This window comes from Nycticebus coucang, chromosome 8 (genome assembly GCF_027406575.1).
Source record: "Nycticebus coucang isolate mNycCou1 chromosome 8, mNycCou1.pri, whole genome shotgun sequence".
Classification (NCBI taxonomy): Eukaryota; Metazoa; Chordata; class Mammalia; order Primates; family Lorisidae; genus Nycticebus; species Nycticebus coucang.
This window is the reverse complement of record NC_069787.1, coordinates 65,032,529-65,048,966: the sequence shown is the minus strand read 5'-3', so window position 1 is coordinate 65,048,966 and position 16,438 is coordinate 65,032,529. Positions and strand designations below refer to the sequence as shown.

The 16,438-nt window shown below is 37.4% G+C and overlaps 1 protein-coding gene across 4 annotated transcripts in view; it reads left to right on the top strand.

The window, feature by feature from the left end:
* The window catches only part of ZNF385D (zinc finger protein 385D), a 333,680-nt gene that overhangs the window by 215,267 nt on the left and 101,975 nt on the right, over positions 1-16,438 (top strand). The window lies entirely within an intron of this gene.

The following is a 16,438-nucleotide window of genomic DNA, read 5'->3' as shown; positions in this document are numbered from 1 at the left end:
TCCTGTATTTAAGATTGGAATGTCCCAACTTATCATAAAATATAGATGTTAACTTGTTCGAAGAGTTTAGAGATTCAGATAATGTCACAGAAAATGAGATGATATATAAATTCCTCAATATTTTCAAACTCAAAATTTTAATAATTTTTATTTAGAGAACATGCATCGAATGTACCTTTTATAGCTCAATTTAGAAATTGAAAATTATTTGAAACCATTGAAAAAATTTAAGGTAGAATCTTAGTCTGAATAAGCTCACTGATTTGAAGTTTGTTGCTTGTTTCTTCACAGTTAGAAGCCAGAAGATGCTAATATTTTACAATTACTAGGATTTTTAAATGACATATTTATAAAATTTTTAAAAATGATTAGCAAAATAGACCATTTTTCCATTGGTCACAATAGACACAGATGGTGTACTTGAAAGTAAGATCAGGTGGTGTTTCTCCCACCCTGTATTTATCAAAGGGAGAGAAAATTCTACATGAAGGTAACTTTTAAATTCCTTTTTGTAGATATCAGGATAAAACTATTAAACTACCGCAGTCTTATTTCAGACATGTTAATAACATTCATTAAGACACAGTTCTCTTTTATATTTAGCCCGCCCTTGATTAACACCTCATCCTGCCTTCCTGCCTTTGGCCTGCCCTTTATAAGGTTTCCTTAAATGCTAATTCATCCACTGCAATTTCAGCTCAACAGAAAACAACCTTACTGCCAGATTTGGAGGACACCTCATTGTAGCTAGACTTTACCAATCCCTGTGCTGTTCTAGTGATAGAGCTTTCATGGTTATGAATGTCGTCTCCAGAAACCCAGTGCTGAGCTAAGATGTTCTGTATAGCAGAGAGAAATGTGTTTTTTCTTTCTCGTTAACTTACTTTAGTGTGAGGACAAAAAGAGAATGATTCACTCTGTGACTGAAACTTGAAGCACTTAAACACTTTAAGAAAAGACTTGTTTTAAAGCTAAGTGATGAAGTGTACTCGAGCTCAATGAAAAATTTGGAACTCTGTTATCCCATACACTGTCAGTTGGAGTCTAAGCTTATTTGTTCAAATGATGCTGATAGAGGATTGTGTTTCAGTGGTTAAAAAGTAAAATATCTTTCATTTATCTATCAAATAGCATTTCCCAGTGGCTTCACTTACTATCTGTAACCGTAGCTCATTCCTGTTTACCAACACCATAGACCGTACCTCTAATATCCAGAACACATTGTTACAGAGCCCATGTGTTACTTAGATGCTCTAAAGCCTCCTTATACTTAGTAAATTCCAACGCAACTCATGCTTCCCCCCCACCCCCAACCTCTGGACTTCTTTAAATATCAACCATTCTAGGGAACAAAATCTTATCATGCGTTTATAAGAGGCAGAAACCTGCCTAGCATCTGAGAGCCCAGCATGGTAAATTCACCATCAATTCTTGACATTTCTGACTTACATATTGACCAAATGTTCACACTCTTCCCACTACACTATCACTATCATCCTCAAGTTCTTGGGGATGTGACCATCTCTATGTGCACCACTGTAACAATAATCTAATTCTCTCCTCCTCCGCTCCTGCCCTCCTTTTCCCATCCAGACTCCTTGCTCCTGCCAGAATGAGCTCAGAAAAACTGCAACATGTTTATTTCCTCTTTTTCTTAAATCCTTTGCATGGCCTTCCATGTGAACGGATAGTTAAGGGTATAATCTTGTACCAAACCTATAAGGTTCTCTGTGTAAGAGATGACTTGTGCCCCATCTCTTGTTTCATCTTCCCAGTGATACTTCCTGATGCCTAACGGTCTTACATGTTGGAATATAAACAAAATATTATGGTTGTCCATGCTTTGTTTAGCACATTAGTATTAATTTATTGGGCCAGTATTGAAAAATTGCATTAGACCTTCACATATAGTTATGCTCATAGTAGTATCTATAGCAGGGACCTGAGATAGACATTGAGTAAAATCACACGAATCAGTCACCAGATAAATCAGTAATAATTCCCTAGTGATATGCGTAGTATCTATGGACTATGTAGTCTCACTTATGTCCTCTGCAAAGTGAGCTGCTCTAAAGTCACGTAATAGGGTTATCTTTCATTATTGACTTCCTTTTTGAATTGAAAAGAGGGGTTCCAAGTATGGTCGCTAGAGTTAGACAAACTTTAGCACAAGTCCTGTTCTGCCTTTGCTGTATGGTTAACCTGTTCTAGTTCTTGGATTCTCAGTCTTCTTAACTATTCAATCTCATGATGCTTGTAATTCGCTCCTAAGTCTTTGTAAGGAAGAAGTGAGTATATTTATATCAACTCTTTAGCAACTTCACACACTGGAGTGTTCTGTAAATGACTTGCATAAATATCTACCATGTAAAGAAACTTAGACTCCGACTGACAGTGCATGGAATGGGTTAATGTGTTTTTGACACATTGAATTCTTTGTCCAAGTATCACCCAAGTGGAAAAAGTCTTCTGGCTAAAATTTTGCCTAGGACAACAAAATACTACAGAAAGATGATGGGATCTTAGCAAATAACATTAAAACTTTTTGGATTACAACTCTTTCTTATTAATACAACTCACCTACCCTACACTGTGGTCAGTCAGGAAATAGAACATGTTTACATATGTGTGTGTGTGTGTGTATGAAGAACTATGAAGAACAAAAAGAAATTAGGCATTTATGCTTGTCCAGATACTCAGGCTTCTAGAGTCATTTCCACTGTTTCTTCCCACCTCATCCTTTCTCTAAGAGTCAATCTGATGCCAAAATGATTTCTTTCCACAACTATGGTTATATAAAAGTTAAAACAAAAATAATGTCTATGGCCCAGAAAATATTTTTCTTAGTCTAAGAGCAGACCATTACTTAAGAAGTTGGCTGATTTCCCCAGATTTTACCCATAAAACATCTTGCTCCATATCTCTTTGGTCACAGAGGTGTCTTGATGCGTAGTCAAGTTGCCCAGGCTCTTCTTTTTTAAAAACATTTTCTTTTCTTTCTTTTTTTTTTTTAATCCACACTTTTTATAAAAGTAAAGTTTATTCACAACCTTCATCCATTTCCAAAGTTTCAACCCAGGCACCAAATTGATTTATACCCAAGAATGTTAGTTTACCTTTATTTTGGCTAAAACTGATCTTTATTCTCGTTAACAGGCTCCTATTCTATCCCCCAAACCCTTAGATACTTTGACATAATTTATCTCATTGAATTGTATGAAGGCCTTGCCAATTCTTCTAATCACTAGTGTTTTTTATTTCCTCCTCCTCTTCTAGGTATTATGTATGTAGGTAGGAGATCAATACCTTTGCAATAGGGGTTATAGGTTTGGATATTTTCCTTTGTATTTTTTGAAAATGTTTTTACTTTGCCTGTGGTACTGTTTTTGTAATAAAGATTTGAAAACATAAATTTCAGACTAACTTGTTCTCCATTCTAACTTCCTAGTGACTATAATAGCATCTGAGCCATAGTAACTGTTCAATGACTCCCTGTCTTGTGAATCAATGAACAGCTAAAAGAATTGAATAGGGGTGGACTCCAACTGTAAGAGTCCAGGTTATAGAAGTTATCTGCGGTCTTGCTTTCATCTTTTTTCAATATGTAAAGTGCTTCCAAGAGCTATTAGGTGTCCTACACTTACAAAACATCCAGATCAAATATAAATCACTATTTTGTGAACTTGATTGATGGATCTCGTTAGTAATTATGCATTTTAGAGGTGATCTCTGGGACAAGTTCATAAATGGAATAATCAGAACTACTCTCAGATTTATGAATTCTGCAAAACTACAGAGAAGAGTGGTCCAACCTGTGGCTGTGGGCTGTATTTGAGGATTTTTTTTTTTTTTTGGCTTATCTATGATGTCAGGTATCATAAATGTATTCCTGGACCTCTTTTTTGCTAATCAGATTTCTTAAGGATTGTATACTTTTTTATTTTTATTTTTATTTTTGAGACAGAGTCTCCTTATGTCCCCCTGGGTAGAGTGCCATGGTGTCACAGCTCACAGCAACCTCTAACTCTTGGGCTTAAGAAATTCACTTGCCTCAGCCTCCCAAGTAGCTGGGACTGAAGTCGCCCACCACAACGCCCGGCTATTTGTTGTTGTTGTAGTTTGTCCTTGTTTAGCATGCCCAGGCTGGGTTCAAACCTGCCAGCCCCAGTGTATGTGGCCGTAACCACTGAGCTAGGGGTGCCAGACCTTGTTTGTATATCTTAATGTGTGACCCAAGACAACTCTTAATCTTCCAATGTATGTCAGAGGGGGAAAAAAAAAAGACCCCCTCCTATAGCAGAAAGTTCCTCTTTGATTTACTAAATAGGTACCATAGTCTTTTTTCCTAAGGTAGTCTTCTTTATCAAGTACAGAGTATATGTTATTATGTGGATTTGTAGGGAGGGGAATAGGTTAATGATGACAATTATCTGTATTTTTTAGAGAATAAAATATTCCATTTTGAAAGTTTAAAAATGGCGTTAATAGGGAAGTAGCACTTTCTGAGTATTGAAAATTTCTATGTATGTATTTAAAAGAATTTGGTCTTTTAGATAACCCTTAAAATATAGAGTCATCATCATTAGAATTATGCATTGTATTCCCCAGATTTAAAAATAACCTGTTGGTTATTCATTAAAATGCTTAAAAAGTAGAAACAATCTTCATATTATTCCTTTGCTATATCCCATGCAAAGAGAGCTATCCATAAATAGCACAATTTGTTGCTGATGATAAGCTTCATTCCAGAGAAAAAATAATAGTTTGTGTTTGTGCCAGATGCTTTTCTAGCATTAAGTGCCATAAAAATCCCCTGAAGTGTATTCAACAGATAAGGCAAAGTGCCAAAGAGTGGCAGAGAATTAAGTTGAACCCTGTTCACATACAAAATCCATTGAGACACCATATGCATATTTCCATTTTAAAATCAAAATGTGAAATTAATTCAATATGCATTTTATAGGCAACTGTTCAGAGATGGGTAGTGGATCCTAGGGACAGACTGGTGAGTTATATCAGGTCTTCCTCTCTCTGTTATGGAATTCACTCTCTGCCAGGTGAAATGAACATTCAACCTTTCTTATGGCAGTGGCCTAAGTGCCACACTGCAGGCATGTCTAAGACTGCATGGAGAACGTGACAGATAGATATCTACCCTGTAAGTGCAGGTGTTCCAGGCAGAGGGAACTAGTCAGACAAGGGCTCAAAAATGATTTCTTCATCTGACATTTTCCTTACAAAAATAAAAGTGAGGGAGTTATTGCTCATTTACCTACACTTGAAGTGGTTGGGCTTTTTTTTAGAAAATAGACATTGTGTCTGGGGTTGGGAGTGAGGTATTGGCTAGAAGAAGATGGGGATTAGTTAGAGGAAACATGTAATTATGCCAGAAAATAAAACAAATTTTTCTCTGCAAATAAAACAAGTTGTCAGCACCTTGACAACTTGACCCTTAGACATAATTAGATTTAGCATTTCTAATTTCTCCCCATACTCTTCAAATGGCATGTGACAGTCACACACTGAGCAAAGTTTGGAGCCATGGGCATCAACTACACTGATTGAGTAGTTAGAAAAAGTGGGCTCCCTGATTTTTCTCAATTCTGTACATATCTGAAGTTTTTGTGATTCTATTACTAGAGTTAAAACTCATTTAATCTTTGATTGCCTTGTTGATAAAAAAACAAACAAACAACAACAACAAAATCACCTCATTTGAGGTGTCTGGCTTATAAAAAGTTCCCAAAAAGATTGAACAAATTTAGCCAGACTGTTTTCTGTTAGCTAGAGTAGAGTGTATGTGCCAGCTTCCAAAACCTGCCTTTTTTCTGAGTCCCTTCAATCAAGAATTCAAGGAGGTACCTGTTTAGAGTCCAGATGTGCAAAAGTTGTGGTTTCTTTCACAATGGAAACTGGGCAGAAACTCTCAAATTAGTTTCTCTCACTTGGTAAGTGCACTCTATTATTCACATCAGATACTTGAAAACATTAAATACTTGATGTTTAGGAATCATGAAATTTATAGATGAATTGAGAAAGCTTAGATAAGTGAACCCATCTAGACTATTTCTTCACAACCATGTAAGTATTTGGTGATAAAATATTTTCTTTTTTTATGAAAGTCAGAGTTACCTAATGTATTTAAGAACGTGAGACATCTCTCTTCCTTTTCCTTATTTTTATTTAGATTTTTTTTTCAGTAAGCAGTAGTAGTATATGAAAAACACCTTTTCTAATTCCTGTAGCTATTCCTTTTAATTTCTCTATTGAAAAATATGGAAAACAGGGATACATTGAAAGTAAAAACATCAATCACTTGAGCTCAGAAAGAAAACCCTTAATTGAATCATGTGCTTCACTTTGTTAAATAATGCACGTGAATTTTCATTTTTTACTCATAATGTAGTCTTCTACTTAGATGATGACTATTCAATAACAAGTTAAAATAAAAAATAGATTCTTAAATATTCTATGTGGGAGGTGTAATTAAGGAATATATATATTATTTCTATATATATTATATATAGATCTCTTTATATAGATATATCTATATATATTATATAATTACATATATAGATTGTATCTTTTTCCCATTGCATTAGAGAATTTGTCTTCACAGCAGTAAAGACAATTTGTAACAATGAACTATTTTCTTTAAATTTCTACTGAAGTATTTTGTTAAATGAAGTAGCAAAGAAGATACTGTGTTGGCTTACTAGGGAGTTTTTTGTCTGGCAGCTAAGGAGTTTCCCTCAGTGAAAGAGCCATAAGTACACAAAGACAGGACCCAGACATGGCTGCCACTAAATTAATTTAATGCAAATTAAGCAGTGGAGGAGATAGGTATTCATTACAGGGAGATTTTAAGAGTTATGATACAGGGCTTGATTTGTGCTTATTGCTATTGTTATTATTTCTGTAGAACAGGGGATTCCTCCAGCCCCTGCAAATTGGTTCGTAATGAAGAATTAGCTATGGAAGTAAAGTAATGGGACCAGAGTCTGTGCTGTAACAATAATTACCTCGGACAGAAAGGTAAAATCTGGGAAGAGAAAAGTGCAAGGACTTTGGAAGCATTTATGTGCGTTTTTAGAATTGTAAGGATGTTTCCAAAGTTAATTTACTGTTGGTATTCATCCCTTTTGGATTCAACCCTCAGCCTCCCAATTAATGAGAACTGTAGACACATGCAAGCTCTCCAGGATAATTTTTTTTTCTTTCTTTCTTCGCTTTTTTTTTTTTTTTTTTCAGTAGAGATGGGATCTCACTATGTTGCTCTCAGGCTATTCTCAAACTCCTGACCTGAAGTGTTTCTCCTGTCTCAGCCTCCCAACGTGCTAGCTTTTCAGGCATGAGCTACCACATCAACTTTTTTTGATTTGTATTTAAGGAAAGAAGTTTTTGATAATTTTTCTTAAGGGACATGCATTACTCACATGTAATTGATCAAATAATCATCATTATTGATTATACATTAATCTTAAAAACCTTGTACTTTGCAAAAAGTTCCAAAAGAAATGGCTACTTCGGGAAAAAATGCACTTACACTTAAAGATGAGTGGTTCTGGAACATTATTATGTATCAGAATCATCTGGAGAGCTTGTAAATGGCACATTTCTGAGTCCCGCTCTTGACTTTTGATTTAGTACAACCAGAACAGAGATTAAGAATAAGTACCCAATGTACTCAGCCCTACTATGAAACTAATTTAGGGTTCGCACATGAAAGCTATAACCCAGTTACAACCTAAGAATAGGGGGAAGGGGGAAAGGGAGGGGAGGGAGGAGGGAGGTGGGTAGAGGGAGGGGGATTGGTGGGATTACACCAGCGGTGCATCTTACAAGGGTATATGTGAAACTTGGTAAACGGTCTGTGAAGCTAGTGAATGATGCCCCATGATCATATCAATGTACACAGCTATGATTTAATAAAAAAATTAAATTAAATTAAAAAAAGAATAGCTCAATGTTGCCAGATGTATTAATTTTCCAATAAAAGCTAAAAATATACATTTTTATGTAAAATGGCATAATTTCAAAATGCTATAAACTAATTCAGATGTTCTTAGAATGCTGTGCAGTCCAAATAAACCACATCTATAAGCAAAAAAATAAAAAAGAAAAAAGAATATGCATTTCTAAGAATCTCTCAAACTATGTATCTACATATCAATACTCTGGGTCTGGGGATAAGACTTTGAGAGCTTTGTATGAATGTCAAATAAAGTTGAGGGTCAATAATAAAGTAGGTAACAGAATAAAAACTAGAAAATTTGCTGGTGTCTACAGAAATGATGTTCACATTATTCAAAAGTCCCCTGACTAATTAAAATACATGGTCTTCACTCATAGGATTGCAGCTGTGCCCACTGCTTTACTATTAGACTTTAATGCATGTGTGTAACATAAAAACATAAACCTGTGCAAAGATAAATCAAAATTTAAGCTTTTTCTCCTGGAGTTATTGTTTAATATTTCCCGGAATACAAATCAGAAGTAAGTGCTTTAGAATTTAGGATGCCATGTGATGTTTTATCAATTAGATTTTCTTTATCTATAAAACAACAATCTAAACTACAATTTAAGAGATCAAGTAACTTTCTTTAAAAAGGTGGAAAAAAAGAATTCCCTTGGGTCAAGTGTTCACCCATCTCCCCAAGGAAGTTGGCAACTTCTTTAAATAACCACTCTTTTCCCTTTTTGTGGTGGTATATTTTAGTATTGTAGGAGAAGAAAATATAATATTTTCTCTACCCTTAATTCTTAGTTGGGACAGCCTCCCTTAACAAAGGAAATATTAAGAAGAGGAAAACAGAAGGTTATTAACATGAATCCCCATGTACAGACATGAGATGACCCAGAGAAATGAGTCTATCTCAAGAGTAGACCCAAAGGTAGCTTTGATTTCATACGTGAAGACCATCCTTTACTGTAACGAAGAAAAAAGGGACCTTTCCTTTATAGATGTAAATTTCTTTTTAGAAAAGAAACTGCTCTGTTTTGAGAGTTTCTCCAATGTCTGCTATTTCTCAAAATAATTATTTAAAAGTTATGCTTATGCCCATGAGGCATATTTATGTGGCATATTTTGGCCTTCTATCATCATAATTTATGGTGGTATGTGTTGAGTCCCATCGATATGATCATATTTATTTTATTGTAATTAAATTTTAATGTGATAAAATTACATGATGTGATAAATTATCAAAGACTATCTTGTTCTTTCCTATGTGTTCCTGCAAATTAATTTAGTTGTGGAAACTAGATATATAAGCTTACAATAAACTTCATAGTTGTTAAAAAACATTGGGGTATGTTTTTTAAAAGGGATGTAGAGTAAAAGTATGCGATCTATTGATGTTGAAAAATAATACGTGAATATTATATTTTCAGTGAAATTTAGAGAATCATGTTAATTCATAAAGGTTTTTAACTTAAGTACATTATATGTGTCCTTGTGTTTCAAAATCACAAAACCCCACTCTCACATGTTAGCCATGTAAGAATTACTTTTATCTGCTGGGACATCAGTTGCATTTAAATCAGAAACCATTTTGAAATATTGAAAATAAAATTTGCAAATTGAAATATTTGACTGGCTACTGATGACTAGAATGTGGTGATTACATCTAAAACATAGAATACAGGCATTCTTTTCCACAGGAATGTTGTGCACATACCTTTAATGTGAGCACTTGCCTCTGAAATGACAGTTACTAGACTTCATGCTATCATGTGTTATTTCAAGACTGGTATAGTGATTTTTTATTATTATTATTTTATTAAATCATAGCTGTGTACATTGATATATTCATGGGGCATTATTCATTAGCTTCACAGACGTTTACCAAGTTTCACATATACCCTTGTAAGATGCACCGCTGGTGTAATCCCACCAATCCCCTTCCCTCTACCCACCTCCCCCCCTCCCCTCGCTTTCCCCCTTCCCCCTATTCTTAGGTTGTAACTGGGTTATAGCTTTCATGTGAAAACCCTAAATTAGTTTCATAGTAGGGCTGAGTACATTGGGTACTTTTTCTTCCATTCTTGAGATACTTTATTAAGAAGAATATGTTACAGCTCCATCCATATAAACCTGAAAGAGGTAAAGTCTCCATCTTTCTTTAAGGCTGCATAATATTCCATGGTGTACATATACCACAATTTATTAATCCATTCGTGGATCGATGGGCACTTGGGCTTCTTCCATGACTTAGCAATTATGAATTGGGCTGCAATAAACATTCTGGTACAAATATCTTTGTTATGATGCGATCTTTGGTCTTCTGGGTATATGCCCAGTAGAGGGATTACAGGATTGAATGGCAGATTTATTTTTGGATCTCTAAGTGTTCTCCATATCTCTTTCCAAAAGGAATGTATTAATTTGCATTCCAACCAGCAGTGTAAAAGTGTTCCCTTTTCTCCACATCCGCACCAACATCTCTGGTCTTGGGATTTTGTGATATAGGCTAGTCTCACTGGAGTTAGATGGTATCTCAAAGTAGTTTTGATTTGCATTTCTCTGATGATTAAAGATGTTGAGCATTTTTTCATATGTCTGAAGGCCGCATGCCTGTCTTCTTCAGAGAAGTTTCTCTTCAAATCCCTTGCCCAGCCTGCGATGGGATCCCCTGTTCTATTCTTGCTAATGCGTTTGAGTTCTCTGTGGATTCTGGTTATTAAACCTTTGTCGGAGACATAACCTGCAAATATCTTCTCCCATTGTGAGGGCTGTTTGCTTGCTTTACTTACTGTGTTCTTGGCTGTGCAGAAGCTTTTTAGTTTGATCAAGTCCCAGTAGTGTATTTTTGAAGCTGCTTCAATTGCCCGGGGGGGGGGTCCTCCTCATAAAATACTCGCCCAGACCTATTTCATCAAGGGTTTTCCCTGCACTCTCCTCTAGTATCTTTATAGTTTCATGTCTTAAGTTTAAATCTTTAATCCAGTGAGAGTCTATCTTAGTTAATGGTGAAAGGTGTGGGTCCAGTTTCCGTCTTCTACAGGTTGCCAGCCAGTTCACCCAGCACCATTTGTTAAATAGGAAATCTTTTCCCCACTGAATGTTTTCAATTGGCTTGTCAAAGATTAAATAATGGTAAGTAGCTGGGTTCACCTCTTAGATCTCTATTCTGTTCCAGACATCTACTTTTCTGTTTTTGTGCCAATACCACGCTGTTTTGATCACTATCAATTTGTAGTATAATCTGAGGTCTGGTAGCGTAATTCCTCCTGCTTTGTTTTATTTCTGAGTAATGTCTTGGCTATTCAAGGTTTTTTCTGATTCCATATAAAACTAAGTATTGTTTTTTCAAGATCTTTAAAGTATAACAGTGGAGCTTTAATAGGGATTGCATTGAAATTATATATTGCTTTGGGTATTATAAACAATTTAACAGTGTTGATTCTTCCCAGCCATGAGCATGGTATGTTTTTCCATTTGTTAATATTTTCAGCTATTTCTTTTCTTAGAGTTTCATAGTTCTCTTTATAGAGATCTTTCACATCCTTTGTTAGATAAATTCCCAAATATTTCATCTTCTTTGGCATTACTGTGAATGGGATAGAGTCCTTAACTGTTTTTTCAACTTGACTATTGTTGGTATATATAAAGGCTACCGATTTATGAATGTTGATTTTGTAACCTGAGACACTGCTGTACTCCTTGATCACTTCTAAGAGTTTTGTAGTAGAGTCCCTAGTGTTTTCCAGATATACAATCATATCATCTGCGAAGAGTGAAAGTTTGATCTCTTCTGACCCTATATGGATACCCTTGATTGCCTTTTCTTCCCTAATTGCAGTGGCTAAAACTTCCATTACAATGTTAAAAAACAATGGAGACAATGGGCACCCTTTTCTGGTTCCTGATCTTAGTGGAAATGATTCCAATTTAACTCCATTCAATATGATATTGGCTGTGGGTTTGCTGTAGATTGTCTCTATCAGTTTAAGAAATGTCCCTTCTAGACCAATTTTCTTAAGTGTTCTGATCCTGAAGCGATGCTGGATATTATCAAAAGATTTTTCTGCATCAATTGAGAGAATCACATGGTCTTTGTTTTTTAATTTGTTTATGTGCTGGATTACATTTATAGATTTACGTATATTGAACCAGCCTTGAGACCCTGGGATAAAACCAACTTGGTCATGATGTATAATTTGTTTGATGTGTTGCTGGATTCTGTTTGTTAGGATCTTGTTGAATATTTTTGCATCTATATTCATTAGTGATATTGGTCTATAATTTTCTTTTCTTGTTGGGTCTTTTCCTGGTTTGGGGATCAGGGTGATGTTTGCTTCATAGAACGTGTTAGGTAGTCTTCCTTCGTTTTCTACCTTTTGGAACTTGTTGAGTAATATAGGTACTAATTCCTCTTTAAAAGTTTGGTAGAATTCTGACGTGAAACCATCTGGTCCCGGGCTTTTCTTTTTAGGGAGGTTTAGTATGGTTGATGCTATTTCCGAACTTGATATGGGCCTATTCAACATTTCCACTTGGTTCTGGCTAAGTCTTGGAAGGTGATGTGCTTCCAAATATTGGTCAATTTCCTTCAGATTTTCATATTTCTGAGAATATAGTTTCTTATAATATTCATTAAGGATTTTTTGGATTTGAGGAGTCTGTTGTTATTTCATCTTTGTTGTTTCTGATTGATGAGATTAGAGATTTTACTCTTTTTTTCCTGATTAGGTTGGCCAAAGGTTTATCTACTTTATTGACCTTTTCGAAAAACCAGCTTTTTGATTTATTGATCTGTTGTATTATTCTTTTGTTTTCAATTTCATTTAATTCTGCTCTAATTTTGGTTATTTCTTTTCTTCTACTGGGTTTGGGGTTGGAATGTTCTTCCTTTTCCAGTTGCTTGAGATGTCCCATTAAGTTGTTAACTTCCTCTCTTTCCATTCTCTTGAGGAAGGCTTGCAGTGCTATAAATTTCCCTCTTAGAACTGCCTTTGCAGTGTCCCAGAGGTTCTGATAGTTCATGTCTTCATTATTGTTTTGTTCCGAAACATTGGCGATTTCTTTCTTAATCTCATCTCTGACCCAGCTATCATTCAGCATAAGGTTATTTAACTTCCATGTTTTTGTATGAGTATGCAGATTCCTGTTGTTACAGAGCTCAAGTTTTATTCCATTGTGGTCCGAGAAGATGCAAGGAATAATTTCTATTCCTTTAAATTTACTGAGGTTGACTTGTGACGTAAGATGTGATCGATTTTGGAGTAAGTTCCACGGGCTGATGAGAAGTATGTGTATTCAGTTTTGTTGGGATGAAATGTTCTATGATGTCTGCTAAATCCAAATGTTGTATGGTTAGGTTTAAATCTAAGATTTCTTTGCTCAGCTTCTTGTTGGAGGATCGATCCAACACTGCCAAAGGAGAGTTGAAATCTCTGACTACTATGGAGCTGGAGGAAATCAAGTTGCTGATGTCTGTTAGAGTTTCTCTTATAAATTGAGATGCATTCTGGTTGGGTGCATAGATATTAATAATTGAGATCTCATCATATTGAGTATTAACCTTAACAAATATGAAGTGACCATTCTTGTCCTTCCTTACTTTTGTTGGTTTAAAGCCTATTGTATCTGCAAATAAAATTGCAACACCTGCTTTTTTCTGATTACCATTTGCCTGAAATATGGATGACCATCCTTTCACCCTGAGTCTGTATTTGTCTTTTTAGTTAAGATGTGACTCTTGTATGCAACAGATATCTGGCCTGAGCTTTTGTATCCAGTCAGCTAACCTATGCTTCTTTAGAGGACAGTTTAAGCCATTCACATTAATGGAGAATATTGATAAGTCTCGTGAAGTTTTGGGTATCGAGTTTTTCAAAAGTCCAGTGGACATTTTTAATCCTTTCGCCAGTGTGGAAATTGGAGTTTGATCCAAAGTTTCTGAGTGAGTTTACTTTTGTGGTATAGGATTGGGTTGGTCATTATGGAGGATAGGTCTGAGCATATCCTGAAGAGCTGGTTTGGTTATGGCAAATTTCTTCAACATATGAATGTCATTAAAGTATTTAATTTCTCCATCATATACGAAAATCAGTTTAGCTGGATACAAGATCCGGCGTTGAAAGTTATTTTGCTTTAGGAGATTAAAAGTCGGTGACCACCCTCTTCTGTCTTGAAAAGTTTCAGCAGAGAGATCTGCAGTCATTCTAATATTCTTCCCTTTGAAGGTAATGGTTTTCTTTCTCCTGGCAGCTTTGAGGATTTTCTCCTTCATATTAACTTTAGTGAAGTTAATTATGATATGCCTGTGGGATGTCTTATTGGGATTGAGTCGTGCTGGGGTTCTGAAGCTGTCCGCTATCTGAATTTCAGCATCTCTAGGCATGTCTGGAAAATTCTCTTTCATAATTTCATGCAGAAGGGCCTCTGTGCCCAGTGAGGTCACTTCATCTGTTTCTGGAACTCCTATGATTCGGATATTTGCCTTCTTCAAATTATCCCAGAGCTTTCTGAGAGAGTGATCCGTTTTTGCTCTCCATTTCTCTTCCTCTTTGAGAGTTTGGGAGCGTTCAAAGGCTTTATCTTCGATGTCAGAAATCCTTTCTTCTGCTTGCTCCATTCTGTTGCTGAGGGATTCTACTGTATTTTTCATATCTTTGAGGGCTGTAAATTCTTGCTTCAGTGTGTCTAAGTCTTTGGTGGTTTTGTCTTTAAATTCGTTAAATTCTCTAGACAACTTTTGAATTTCTCCTCGAATTCCTAATTCCATTTTGTTAATCTTGTCTGCAATCCAAATTCTGACATCTCAGCCAGTTGTTTATGAATGGGATCTTCAATTGCATCTGCTATATCTTTGCTTGGGGGGTTGATCTATTCTGGTTATTCATGTTACCAGAGTTTTTCCACTGATTCCGCTCCATGGTTGTTTTACTCCCTCTGATTTTTTCCCCTTGGGCTTTGTCGAGGGCCTGTACAGTGTTGTGGCCTGAGAAACCGGGGCCCTGTCTGGTGTGGTGGAGCTAAGTGGTTCTGTCTTGTTTTCAGCTGGTTTCTGTTCCACCCTAGTGAAACAGATACTCTGGATTGAAGTCTCAGCTGTGGTGAAATATCAGCAATTAAGTCACCCCACCCCCCACCGGCAAACAATTGGAAAAGAAAAATCAAACCTTCCAACCACCGTGCACCGAGGGCACCACCTGAATTGTCCTCAGGTGATTGGTTCAGTTCAAAAAGTCCAAATCAATTGTCTCAGTCTGCACCTGTCTCCGGTGAGAGAGTTTAAGAGGTCTCTGGGAACTGGATCCCAGGAGTCTGGTGACTACTCTGGTGTGGCTTGCTCCAGTGCTGCGTGGAGTCAGGAGGAGCCACCCAGCGAATAGATCAGTCTGGGAAGGTTGATGCCTCCTTCCCCACCTTGCACCGCTGTCACACTCAGTCACTGATAGCCCTGCAGTTAGCTGACCCAGTTGCCTGCAGTGAATCGGTACTCCAGGAGTTTGCACCTGCCTGAATCACAAGGAAGTCTGCCAGGCTGCTGCACTCTGCCTCTCTCTAGCAGGAGGAGGTGAGGCCTGACAACCTTGGGTGCTTGATGAAGGTTGGGGGGTTTTCACTCAGGTCCAGTATTGCCCCTGGTTAATGTTACTGACAGAACAGAACAGAACAACTCTGCAGTTCCCCTGCAGAAGAGAAGCTGAATTGAGTTCCAAATCAGCTTGTCTTTGCTCTTGTATTGTCTATAGGCTGACGATCCCCTGAGGGCCAGGTGCGTCTTAGGTTTAGTAAAGCGGACCTCTGGGTCAGCCATGCCCTGGGAGTTTCCCCGGTTTGCAAGTTGGAGTAGCCTCAGGCAAATCCTATACTCAGAGTCTCTGGTTGCCCAGGGAGACAGGGGGTGTGGTTTCAGAATATTCGGTAGTAATCTGTATTGCTAGCAAAAGAGGGCCTCTGCTTTATGGCTCAGGCAACTGCTGCTCCGGTGTAGCTCCCCTCTGGCCAACCGTCCTCTGTCCACTCCTGTACCCCAGAGTCTGCACCGACCGGCTACAGCCCAGCACTGTCTACACCCCTCGAGCAATCGCCCAAGAGTCCGGACCTCTGGGGGACAGGCCTCCAGACCTTGGAGCGAGAGCAGAGGGGAGTGCGGGGAGTGCTGGGAGCCTGGGGTTGCGGGCAGAGAACACACACAGCCTTACACAGTTTTATGCCTGGCCATATTGTCACCAAAAGACGGCTGTTGCACTGTGCCTCAGGGAACTGCCAGTCCGGTGCAGTCCCCTCTCCGCCGACCGGGATTGGCCTCCAGTGTGAGTAAAGGGGAGTGCTGGGAGCTCAGAATTCCAGGTAGAGACTATACAGTTTATACAGTTTTATGCCTGGCAGGAGGACGCTGTGGCACCCTAGTAGGGGAGGGTCCAGTTTTTAGAGGGTCTCTCCCATGGAGTGTAGTGGGAGGACCTTTGAACTCTGCCCGAT